This window comes from Dreissena polymorpha, chromosome 7, assembly GCF_020536995.1.
Source record: "Dreissena polymorpha isolate Duluth1 chromosome 7, UMN_Dpol_1.0, whole genome shotgun sequence".
Taxonomy (NCBI): domain Eukaryota; kingdom Metazoa; phylum Mollusca; class Bivalvia; order Myida; family Dreissenidae; genus Dreissena; species Dreissena polymorpha.
Window position 1 is genome coordinate 76,466,376 of NC_068361.1, and position 11,523 is coordinate 76,477,898.

The 11,523-nt window shown below is 37.3% G+C and overlaps 1 long non-coding RNA gene across 1 annotated transcript in view; it reads right to left on the reverse strand.

The window, feature by feature from the left end:
* The window catches only part of LOC127838195 (uncharacterized), a 71,003-nt gene extending 59,755 nt beyond the window's left edge, over positions 1 to 11,248 (reverse strand). The window contains exon 1 of the long non-coding RNA XR_008029713.1: positions 11,109 to 11,248. This is a non-coding gene — a long non-coding RNA (uncharacterized LOC127838195). The remainder of the gene's footprint in view (positions 1 to 11,108) is intronic.
* Between the last annotated feature and the right edge of the window lie 275 nt (positions 11,249 to 11,523).

An 11,523-nucleotide genomic window follows, 5' to 3' on the forward strand; every position in this document is an offset into this window, starting at 1 on the left:
AAACTGTGTCTGAAATCAAAGCACTGAGAAGACTTGCTTGTACCTGGAACAGAAACTTAGTGTTATTTATGCATTGTTATTAATGTGTTATTTGTTTAGTTACTATTATTGTTTCATTTCAAATTTGTATATATATATATATATATATGTATATATATATATATATATATATATATATATATATATATATATATATATATATATATATATATATATATATATATATAAGTTTAAACTATTGCTTTAAACTTCAGGAGAAGTTTATGTATTGACGGTGGGGGAAGTGTAATACCCTGTATTACTGTTTATCCGAGTACTATACATGTCCGAAATATATACACTTAAGAATGCCTTACCTATTTAACTTTAATAATCCAACGTGTCCTTGTTGATATCTAGTTTAACAAACTGTATCAAATGTTTGTTAAATCCAGTTAATGCTTTCTCTATTATTGAATCACCATTATTTGTAATTCAAATCGCCAGCTTTGAATCGAACGCGGGTTGAATGTTACAATAAGTCCGCCATTTGCAATGTCGAAGGTCATGACGTAGCAATTTTATTCTACTCTGATAATTTATCTCCTTTCAAGGAAATGTGTTTTCTCAATGTGTAGTATTATGATTTGTTAACTGTTTTATTGTTACAATGTTACTTATACAGCTAGTGGTCCTTTCAGATATTAAAGCTGGTGGGGAACTCTTTGAAATATTTCCGCGCAATGCTTTCGCATTGCTTTCACTGTGTTTAAGACAAAATATTATCATTATGCTTGAGAAATGTTGTGAAAGCATTGTTTAGTGATGCATAATATTTTCTGAGCTTTTAATTCATGTGATGCTTTCTTGTAAGACTTGCAATGCTGTTTATACAAATGTTGTTACTGATGATAAAACCATTTTACGCAGTTAAATACTTTCATGAAAGTCTGGTTCTGATTGTTCGCCAGCAACGCCCAGCCTCAGCAACTGCCTATAAAAAGAGCTGTTTGTTGTGATGAAGTCAGACGTTACTTGGTTCATTCAGTCGTTATACTTGGCTCGTAACTTAAGTGAAGAACCTTTTCCAAAGATGTCAAAAGCCAACAACAAAGGTATTGACTTAAATATTCAACCCACACTTACACTATCATATCTTTAATAAGACTACATCTTTACTTTATTTAACTTTCGTTTTGAACCTTCATTGAACTAAACTGTAAACAATAACTAAAGAGTTACGACTGGTTCCATCGCCTTATTCTATTATAACTGCTAAGTACTAAAATGACCTTCTTGTTGTGCAACTAACCAAACATAGTGCTGTTTTTTATGGTACGAGTTATGATACTGCTCTAAGTACAACTACAGAAACCAGAAACTGACTTATTTTATCTTTTTAATGCGTTGTGGTTAAGAAAGTTCATAAAATGCAACATAACTGATACCGTTCGGCTTACAATATTAAGCCTATCTAACAGCACTTTCAGCATATTCACATTATTTAGCAAGTTTAGCACAAAGGTTAAAACATACATTCTAATAAGTCTATTTAGCCTATTGTACAGCCTATTTAGCAAGTTAAGTACAAATGTTAAAACATACATCATATTTAGCCTATTGTACAGCATTTTCAGCCTATTTAGCAAGTTTAGCACATAGGTTAAAACATGCATCATATTTAGCCTATTGTGCAGCCTATTTAGCAAGTGTAGTACATAGGTTAAAACATACATCCTATTTCGTCTTTTAACAGCCTATTTAGCCTACCGATATTTTTCAAGTTAAGTTCGTAGGTTTAAACATGCATCCTATTTAGCCTATTTAACAGTCGTTTTAGCCTATTTAGCAAGTTTAGTACGTAGGATAAAAAATTCCTCCGATCAAGCTCATATTTGCCCATAAGCATCCATTTGAACCTATTGTGCCTGTATCATTAATATTTGAAATAAGCTGAAATATACGTCCAATTTAGCATATGTATCCTATCTAGCAGCCAGATAAGCCTATTTTGCCTAATTAGCAAGTATATTAAATGAAAGATGAGAGAAATATCTAAATTATCCTATTAAGTAGCATATTAAATGTAATAAGCCTACTTAGCAAGTTTATTTAATAGGTTAAAACATGCACCATACTTACTCTGTGAAGCCTATTTACCAGGCTACATGTATTTAGCCTATTTAGTCAGTTTATTAAAAAGACAAAACAACATCATATTCAGTCGTTAAAAAATATTTATTTATTCAGCAAATTTAGACTTATAAGCAAGTGTATTAAATACGATCAAATATACAGCCTATTTATACAACTATTTACAAGCCGTATGCGTCATTATCCAGTTAGCGGGTATGCCCCTTTAAGGGCCCCTTTCGGACGAACAAGAGTTATTCCCCGGAAACGACCTTATGCACGCTGACAAGCCGCCGACTGCCTATCAGGCTAAACTAGTTTCGGTCGGGTTTTAATAAGAGTCGGCCGTGTATGCATCCCACTTAGCCTATTTCTCGTATGCCTCATTTTCCAGTGAGCCGGTATGCCCCTTTCGACCAAACAAGAGTTCTGCCCCGGAAGCGACATAGTGCACGCTGACCTGCAGTCGACTTCCTGTCGGGCTGACCTAGTTTCGGCCTGGACTTTTAATTAGGATCAGATTTATTTGCAGCCTATTAAGCGTATTACGCGTCATTGTGCCTGTGAGTGGGTATCCCCCTTAAGGTCCCCTTTCAAACGAACTAGAGTTATCCCCCGGAAGCGACCTGTGAACGCTGACCGGCCGTCGACTGCCTATCGTGATGAACTAGTTTCGACCGGGACTTTTTATAATGGTCGGCCATGCATGCACCCTATTTAGCTTATTTCTCGTATGCCTTATTTTCAAGTGAGCGGGTATGCCCCTTTGAGGGTCCCTTTCGGACAAATAAGAGTTATCCCCAGGAAGCGACCTAGTAAACACCGACCTGCCGTCGACTTCCTGTCGGGCTGACCTAGTTTCGGTCGGGACTTTTAATAAGAGTCGAACTCAGGTGCTGCCTATTTAGCGAATTACGCGTCATTTTGCCTGTGAGTGTGTATGCTCCTTTTAGAGCCCCTTTCGGATAATAAGAATTATCCCCCGGATGCGACCTAGTGCTAGCTGTCTAGCCGACGACTGCCTATCAGCCAGAACTAGTTTCCACTCTGACTTTTAATTAGGGTCGGCCGTACATGCAGCCTATTTAGCCTATTTCTTGTTGGCGTCATTTTCCGGTGAGCGCTTATGCTCCTTTAAAGGGGCCTTTTCACAGATATTGGCATTTTTTTAACTTATTCATTAAATGCTTTATATTGATAAATGTAAACATTGGATCATAAAAGCTCCAGTAAAAAATCAAGAAAAAAATTAAAAAAAGGTAAAGAACATTGCCCGGAGCAGGTTTCGAACCAGTGACCCCTGGAGTCCTGCCAGAGTCCTGAAGTAAAAACGCTTTAGCCTACTGAGCTATTCCGCCGAGTACACATTTTTGACATATTTTATACCTTTTATAAGCAATCTTCGTAGTTTCACAAAATTTAACGACAAAAACAGAACTCTCCAAATTATTCAATCGTTTCGCGTTGCAACGCTTTATAATTTTTAGGTTTAAAAATCGTCAAAAGATGCATATAATGGCTATATTAGAGCATGGTTAATGTTCAGTATTACTGTTTCCTCACAAATATCATAACTAAAACGAAAACTTACGAATCTGAAACAACCTTTTTCAATTTTGTCAATTTACCAAAGCGTGAAAAGATCCCTTTAATGTCCCTTTTCGACTAAACAAGAGTTATCCCCCGGAAGCGACTTAGTGCACGCTGTACTGCTGTCGACTGCCCGTCGAGCTCTACTTACTTCGGCTGGGACTTAAAATTATGATTGGAGTCAAATAGGCCTATTAAGCGACCTAGTGCATTCTGACCATCCGTCGACTGTCTATCGGGCTGAACTAGTTTCGGCCGGGACTTTAAATTAGGGTCGGCCGTACATGCAGCCTATTTAGCCTATTTCTCGTAATACCCCTTTAAAGGGCCCCTTTCGGCCAAATAACAGTTATCCCCCGGAAGCGGCCTTGTGCACGCTTAGATGTCGTCAACTGCCTGTCGGGTTGACCTAGTTTCGGCCGGGACTTTTAATTAGGGTCGGAGTTAAGTTGAGCTTACTAAATGTATTACACGACATTTTGCTTGTAACTTGGTATGTCTCTTTAAGGTCCTCTTCCAGACGATTAAGAGTTTACCCCGGGAAGCGACATTGTACACGCTGACCAGCCGTTGACAATCTATCAGGCTGAACTATTTTCGGCCGGGACTTTGAATAAAGGTCGGCATTGCATGCAGCCTATTTTTCGTATGCGTCATTTTCCAGTGAGCGGGTATGCCCCTTTAAGGGCCCCTCGTGGTATAACAAGAGTTATCCACCGGAAGCGACCTAGTACATGCTGATCTGCTTTGGACTCCTTATATGGCTAACATAGTTTCGACCGGGATTATTAATTAGGGTCGGACTCAGGGGCAGCCTATTAAGCGTTTTACACGTCATTTGCCTGTGAGTGGGTATATCCGTTTAAGGGCCCCTTTCGGACGAAACAAAATTATCCCCATGGAAGCGATCTGCGGTCGACTGTCTATCGGGCTGAACTAGTTTCGGACGGGACTTTTAATTACGGTCGGCCGTGCATGCAGCCTTTTTAGCCTTTTTCTCGTATGATTCATTTTCAAGTGAGTGGGTATATCCCTTTAAGAGCCCCTTTTAGCCCAATAAAAGTTATCGCCCGGAAACGACCTATTGCACGCTGATCTACCTTCGACTGCGTGTCGGGCTGGCCTAGTTTCGGCCGGGACTTTTAATTAGGGTCGGAGTCAGGTGCAGTCTATTAAACGTATTACACGTCATTTTGCCTGTTAGTGGGTATGTCCCTTTAAGGGCCCCTTTCGGACGAACAAGAGTTATCCACCGGAAGCTAGCTAGTGCCAGGTAATCTGCCGCCGACTGACTATCGGGCAGAACTAGTTTCGGCCGGAACTTTTGGTAATGTTCGGTCGTGTATACAGCCAATCAGGGGCGTATTTAGGTGGGGGGCTAGGGGGCTAAAGCCCCCCCAGCTGGCTGGCTAGATACGATTAAAAAAAATGAACCCCTTACAGTTTTAATCTACTTGTGTATATCCTGTCATATGCCCCTAATTAAGCCATAAACAGCTGTCGATTTGTTTGATTAGCCCCCAGGCATCTAACCTTCGCCAGCTGAACCGCACGCGTCATTGACTGTAAGTGATTAACCGCGCTTTTTGATTGACTGAAGGAGATACATTTAACTAATGAATTCATCGATACATTTAGCTATAGCTATATATTTAGCCGCATTGGACTTGTGAAAAACAATGTTTTAATTTATAGCAATTAAAGAGTTTAGACAAACGCAATTGACAAGCATCATTCATTTTTATGTAAGTTTCTTTGATGCATTTAAATAGGTAAATGTGTGCAAATGGCTGCCGCATGGGACTGCAAAAACATTATTTCAATTTGTATCAGTTAAAGAGTTTAGACGAATGTGCAATGGACAATCATCATTAATTTTTCGGTAAGTTTCTTTGATGAATTTATTGGTATGAGCTATTGAGAGTGATAATCCTTTTGAGTAACAAGTTATTGCCAGTGAAATTCAACAGCACACTTTATGAATGGCAATTAATTTGTTTGTGCTCCTCTCCTGTAAGTGCTAGTGACCTATCTATATATCTATCTATCCATACTATCTAACTCCCATTGCGGGTATTATTGACAGGTAATTGACCTTGAATGGTTCAATGATGATCTTCCTTCCCCTCAGTCCCTGCCTGCTGAGTTGCACTTATGGCAGGCTAGGTGGAAAGGTGTAACCAACCCACCTACTACCCTTCAGGGCTCTGTTGCACATTGTGATTCCCAGCTGTACCCCAACATTTACACTGTTTTGTCCATATCATGCGTATTCCATGTCACATCATGCGAGTGTGAAAGGAGTATCAGTGCCCTAGGTCTTGTTAAGACAAAACTAAGATCATCAATGGGTCAGGACAGGTTTTCCGCTTTGTGCCTTCTTTCCATTCATAGGGACATGGACATAAACATTTGCAATGTTGTATGTGAGTTTGCTCGGAAACAGGCGGATGGATCTTCCTAACATCATGTCTGAGTTGTAGATTGTAACCAGTGATAGTACGAAGAGATATATGAATTATCTAAGTTATCATTTCTGAGAAAGTACAAATATCATAACATTAGTTGAATAGTTGTAAGAATATACCTGTGCATAGATTTTCTTGTATTGTTTTTGTTACAAAATGACATAACATTTGATAGAACTTGAAATAAAGAGTATTGCTTAAAATGTTATTTTATAATTTGTAAGAAGGTTTATCAATGAATTTGCCATATTTGACAGTTTTTGAACCACAAGACTCAAAAAGATATACATAATATGATTACAACCAAGTTTGATAAATATCCACCCATCCAACAGGGTGACCTAGTAGGATATTTAACAAGGTTAAAAAGGAGGTCCACCGATCTAACACTGTTAAAAAATTTCCGGATAAAGATTTTGTCTCCCACCACTTTAGTGGTTTGAGAGACATTTGATCTACCCCGGTGTGTCTGTCTGTCTGTGTGTCTGTCACACTTGATGTCTGAACTAAGTTCTTGTTTGTTTCACATGCACTTTTATTATGCAAATTGGTGATTAGATAGCAGGAAATTGCATCATTTCAAGATGTCATTTAAATATTTAAATATTTAAATATTGAGCCTTTATCTCGTATACGTCAGATAGCAGCGTCATGAAAACTTAACTTTGTTTATCTGCCATAGCCCATCCAGTTTAAAGCTGTATGTCATTTCGGTATATCATGTTAATCTGTGGCTTGGTAGTTGTTGTTTAAGTTGATTGGATTGCTAACAGCAAATACGTGCGAGCAATGCATTTCAATACTATTATTGTACTATAATCAGAAAATATATGTAACAAACACAGGTGTTGTAGCTTACAAAGACAACTGATTTATATATAAAACTCTCTCAAGCACTGAATCTTCATAATAATGGATACAGTATATGTTATATATCTATGTAAGATATAAATTATTTAGCAAAAAAACGTATTCTGTAGCTTCAATACGTCAGATGTTAATTTACAAGATGTTGATTTAAAGTCTTTTCAAAGAACTCATAAAGGTTTTATCATGAGATGATTATTTGTGTTAGCCTTTTCGAGAAGTGTTTCTTCTGAATTTCAATTTAGGATAAGAATACATATATCGTCTATAAACATTGTCATAGTTTTAATATATTTTATCCAATCCGTTTTTAAATATGTCCATACAATAAGTACACTTATTTCAATGATATGCTACCACACCAATAGTATATGCTATTTGACATAACACGTTTATATATCGTGATTCTGATGTCAAATTCACGAGTGTGCCTTTTTAGTATATAGTAAAATTATATGCTTGCACGCATAGTTTAACTTGTATTTTCATTGTTATTGTAAATGGTTGGTGAAAATATGTTATGCTACCCATGTCTTGCAGGAAATAAATGATTTATATATCTACGTGTTATTGTGTTAATTGATGTTCGGTTAAGTCCTAGATTATACTTGAGCACAAAACCAGTGTAACTCCAACCTCGCCCCATGCTTACCTTTTTATTCACGTTTCGATGGCAATGTCCCTAACTTGAATCATTGTTATGTTTAATCTGTTATTCGTTTTATAGTGTGCCCGGTAACGTGTAATATACGCTGATGGTAACACCAATACATGTTCTGAAAATCTGTATCGAATATAATTAAAACTGTTTTACAAAAAAACCTACTATTGAATTCAACAAAAACTTATCTGCTTAATGCAAAAACATTTACCAAAACCAACAATTTAAAAGAAATAGCTTAATGTTTTTTTTTAAAGAACGTGAAAATAAATAAATTTGCATTACGTGAAAAGCACTTTACACAAATAACCACATACAATAAAAAATAATGAAACCTGTAACTTTAACGTTGACTTGATAATACGTATTGCGGCGACGAAAGTAACAATTGATTTTTCGACATTTATAAATGTTATAACAGCGTAAAGACATACATTTTTACGAATATTATATCATTTGAAGTGCAATATGATTTCATTGTGTGACAAAATTACAGAATAACGTAGAGCGGAACTGAAGCTAGTAATTTATTTATTGGATAAATAAAAAAATATCGTTACTCAAAATTGCAATCATGGCACGGCCAGTTACTGCAAGAAATGAGACTGAAATACAAATGTGCTTTGAATTGTTCAGGTTCCTTACTTTTATGACGTTTCCACTTAATTTGAATGTAAGCGGCCTAACGTTGGCATGCAGTGGTTTCTACTATACAGGGATTGACGCGCTAGTGCGATGCTTTAGTTGCCATAGAAACCACAGCAACTGGCAGACGGACAGGGTCATGTATCAAGTTGGGAATTTCATGCACGACGCGAACTGCGCGTTCATGCTCGGTACAGACACACAAAATGTGCCAATTCACCCCCTCTCAGGTCATAACCAACAAGATGCCGATAGAAACCGTCTGCCGATGGGACATGGTTCTCGCTATTTAAATGACCAAATGGCTGGTATGTTATTTGCTTAAATATTTGCATTATCTCTATTACGATTACACAATTCATTACCATCCGTCTCTCTATAAAAAACAACAACAGCAACAACAACAACTTCTACTACTACTACTACTACTACTATTACTTCTACTACTACTACTACTACTGCTACTTCTACTACTACTTCTTCTACTACTACTACTACTACTACTACTACTACTACTACTACTACTACTACTACTACTACTACTACTACTACTACTACTACTACTACTACTACTACTACTACTACTACTACTGCTACTACTACTACTACTTCTTCTACTACTGCTGCTGCTATTATTACTGATATTGCTACTACTGCTACTGCTGCTGTTTTCGCTAATGCCACTACTTCTACTACTACTACTACTACTACTACTACTACTACTACTACTACTACTACTACTACTACTACTACTACTACTACTCCTACTACTACTTCTACTACTACTACTACTTCTACTACTCAAGCTGCTATTATTACTGATATTGCTACTACTGCTACTGCTGATGCTATTGCTACTGCCACTATTACTACTACTAATACTACTTCCTCTTCTCATTCTATAACACATTTTACCATTACTGCTACAAATACTACAACAACAACAACAACTGCCTTTACTACTTCTACTACTGCTGCTGCTTCTATTGATATTTCTTCTGCTGATACTACTCATTGAATTGATGCTTCTACGACTACTTTGAATAGTACTTCTTTCAATTACACGAACGTTCATATTTTTGCATTCATTTTCATAAGCGAGCGGAAACCTCTCTGTCCCTTCTGGAGCTGTATTCAACGACGTCATGGTGGATTTAGCGACGTATCGACGAATACATCCTTATGATAGATCTGCTCACCCATTGTACTCGCGTCAGGACATCAGACTGACCTCGTTTGTATACAGTCCATTCCACGTACAGGCTCTTGCTTATACACTTTGCGAGTCAGGATTCTTCTACTTAGGTAGGCAAGAGAAATATGTTTCCGTTGTTTATGTCCACACAACAATTCTTATTACTTTAATTTACGTGTATTGTTACACTTGCAATTAGAACTGTTTAAAATATAATTGTTTACATTTGAAGTGCTATTTCTTTTTTATAAACTTGGTTGGTTTGTGTTATAAAGCCATTAGCGTTCATACATCGCAGTAGAGTCCAGATAAGTTATATTAAAAGGGGTCAAGGTGGGTGGTGTAAGTCGCTGTTTATATCACAGTGATAAATTATAGTTAATTATAGTATAAACGTGTAAATTATGAGACTATATTATAACTAAATAAATATATCTAGTGGAAAAAATGGATAATTTAAGTGTTGTGACGGAAGATGAATGTTTTTCGGTGAGTGAAGAGAAAATCACTTTTGAATATAGTGTTCCTATAACAAACCGGTTTGAACAAAGACAACATGGCGGGTCTGGTGGTTTTGAACCTGTCAACAGAAAGAGAAAAAACAAACCAGCGGTTCAACAGATGCCTTTGTGAGTATGAACACTGATAAAAAACGTGTATGCATTTTTGAACAAATAAACAAAACGTATGCCAAAATAAGAACTATCGAAAGCCAGCAAATCAAATGCAACAGCGATATGAAAAATATCAAACAGAGTTACCTCGACTGAGATCATAGGCTACAGAAAATGGAAAATCTATGCAAAACACAGGCTTTACAGTCTAAATCGCTATCTTACAAATCTATTGACGCTGAAGCAAGAAGCATGAGAAATAAAATAGTTATATATGGCCTTACAGAGAATATTTATAGGGATGCAAAAACTTAGTTCGAGCCTTTATTGACAATGAACTAGATATTGACACGAGTGAAATTTATATAGAGCGAGCACATCGAATAGGAAAGGGCCCACGAACCAATGAAAGTAAGCGGCCGATGGTTATACGGTTCAGGGACTATGTTGACACAGAAATCATAATGGAAAAGGCATATAAATTGAAAGGAACACCGTCTGCCATTGACAGGCAATATCCCAGTGAAATATCCAGAGCACGATCAGAGCTGTACAATGCCATGAAGCGCGTGACGCGAGAAGTAGACGCTTAAAAATGCAGATCAGATACCCAGAAAGACTATATGTTGAAGGGAAAATGGTTAAGGATAAATTCCCAGACTGGTATGAAACACTGAACATGGACCGAATGGGTAATACCACGACTAATACAAGAGATAACCAAGAACGAAAACACTACAGTGTTTATTCGAATGACACAGTTGTCAACAGTACAATCACAAGAGCAGATCGAAGAAGTCAATCTGAAAATGACGAAGTGTTCGAGGTAGCCGAAGTAGTCAAAAATCGCGAACACAGCTGCGAAGAAAGTGACAGGGGCAACGCCCACATGAAAGTAAACAAATCACATAAAACATCTATCCATGAAGAAAAGCAATATGAAATCAATAACAAACCTTGTGCTGAAAAACGCCCAGATCCATCAGCTACAGAAGGACGTTATCAATCATTTAGTGAAGTGGTTATGTCAACACAAAACAAAAATAACAATTATAACAAACACTTGCACAAGAACACGCCAACAAACAAATCTAAACCGGAACCACGTGGAAATGCGACGAAGACAAAACGTGAATCTAAAAATAGACAAGAAAACCCGTCAGATGAGGTAAAACGTGACTACTCGCTGGGATCCCAGCAAGTCGACACCGAGGAAACACGGAGTGCAAAAATATCGGCCAATCACAAACGTACTTAGGAATGCGGCGAGGGGTTAAACGAGGTCAGGATGTGTTAATAGAACGTTCAAGGTCTTGTGGGTAAAACCTATAACAAATTAGAAGACGAAGAAATGAAAAGACCGTTTATGTC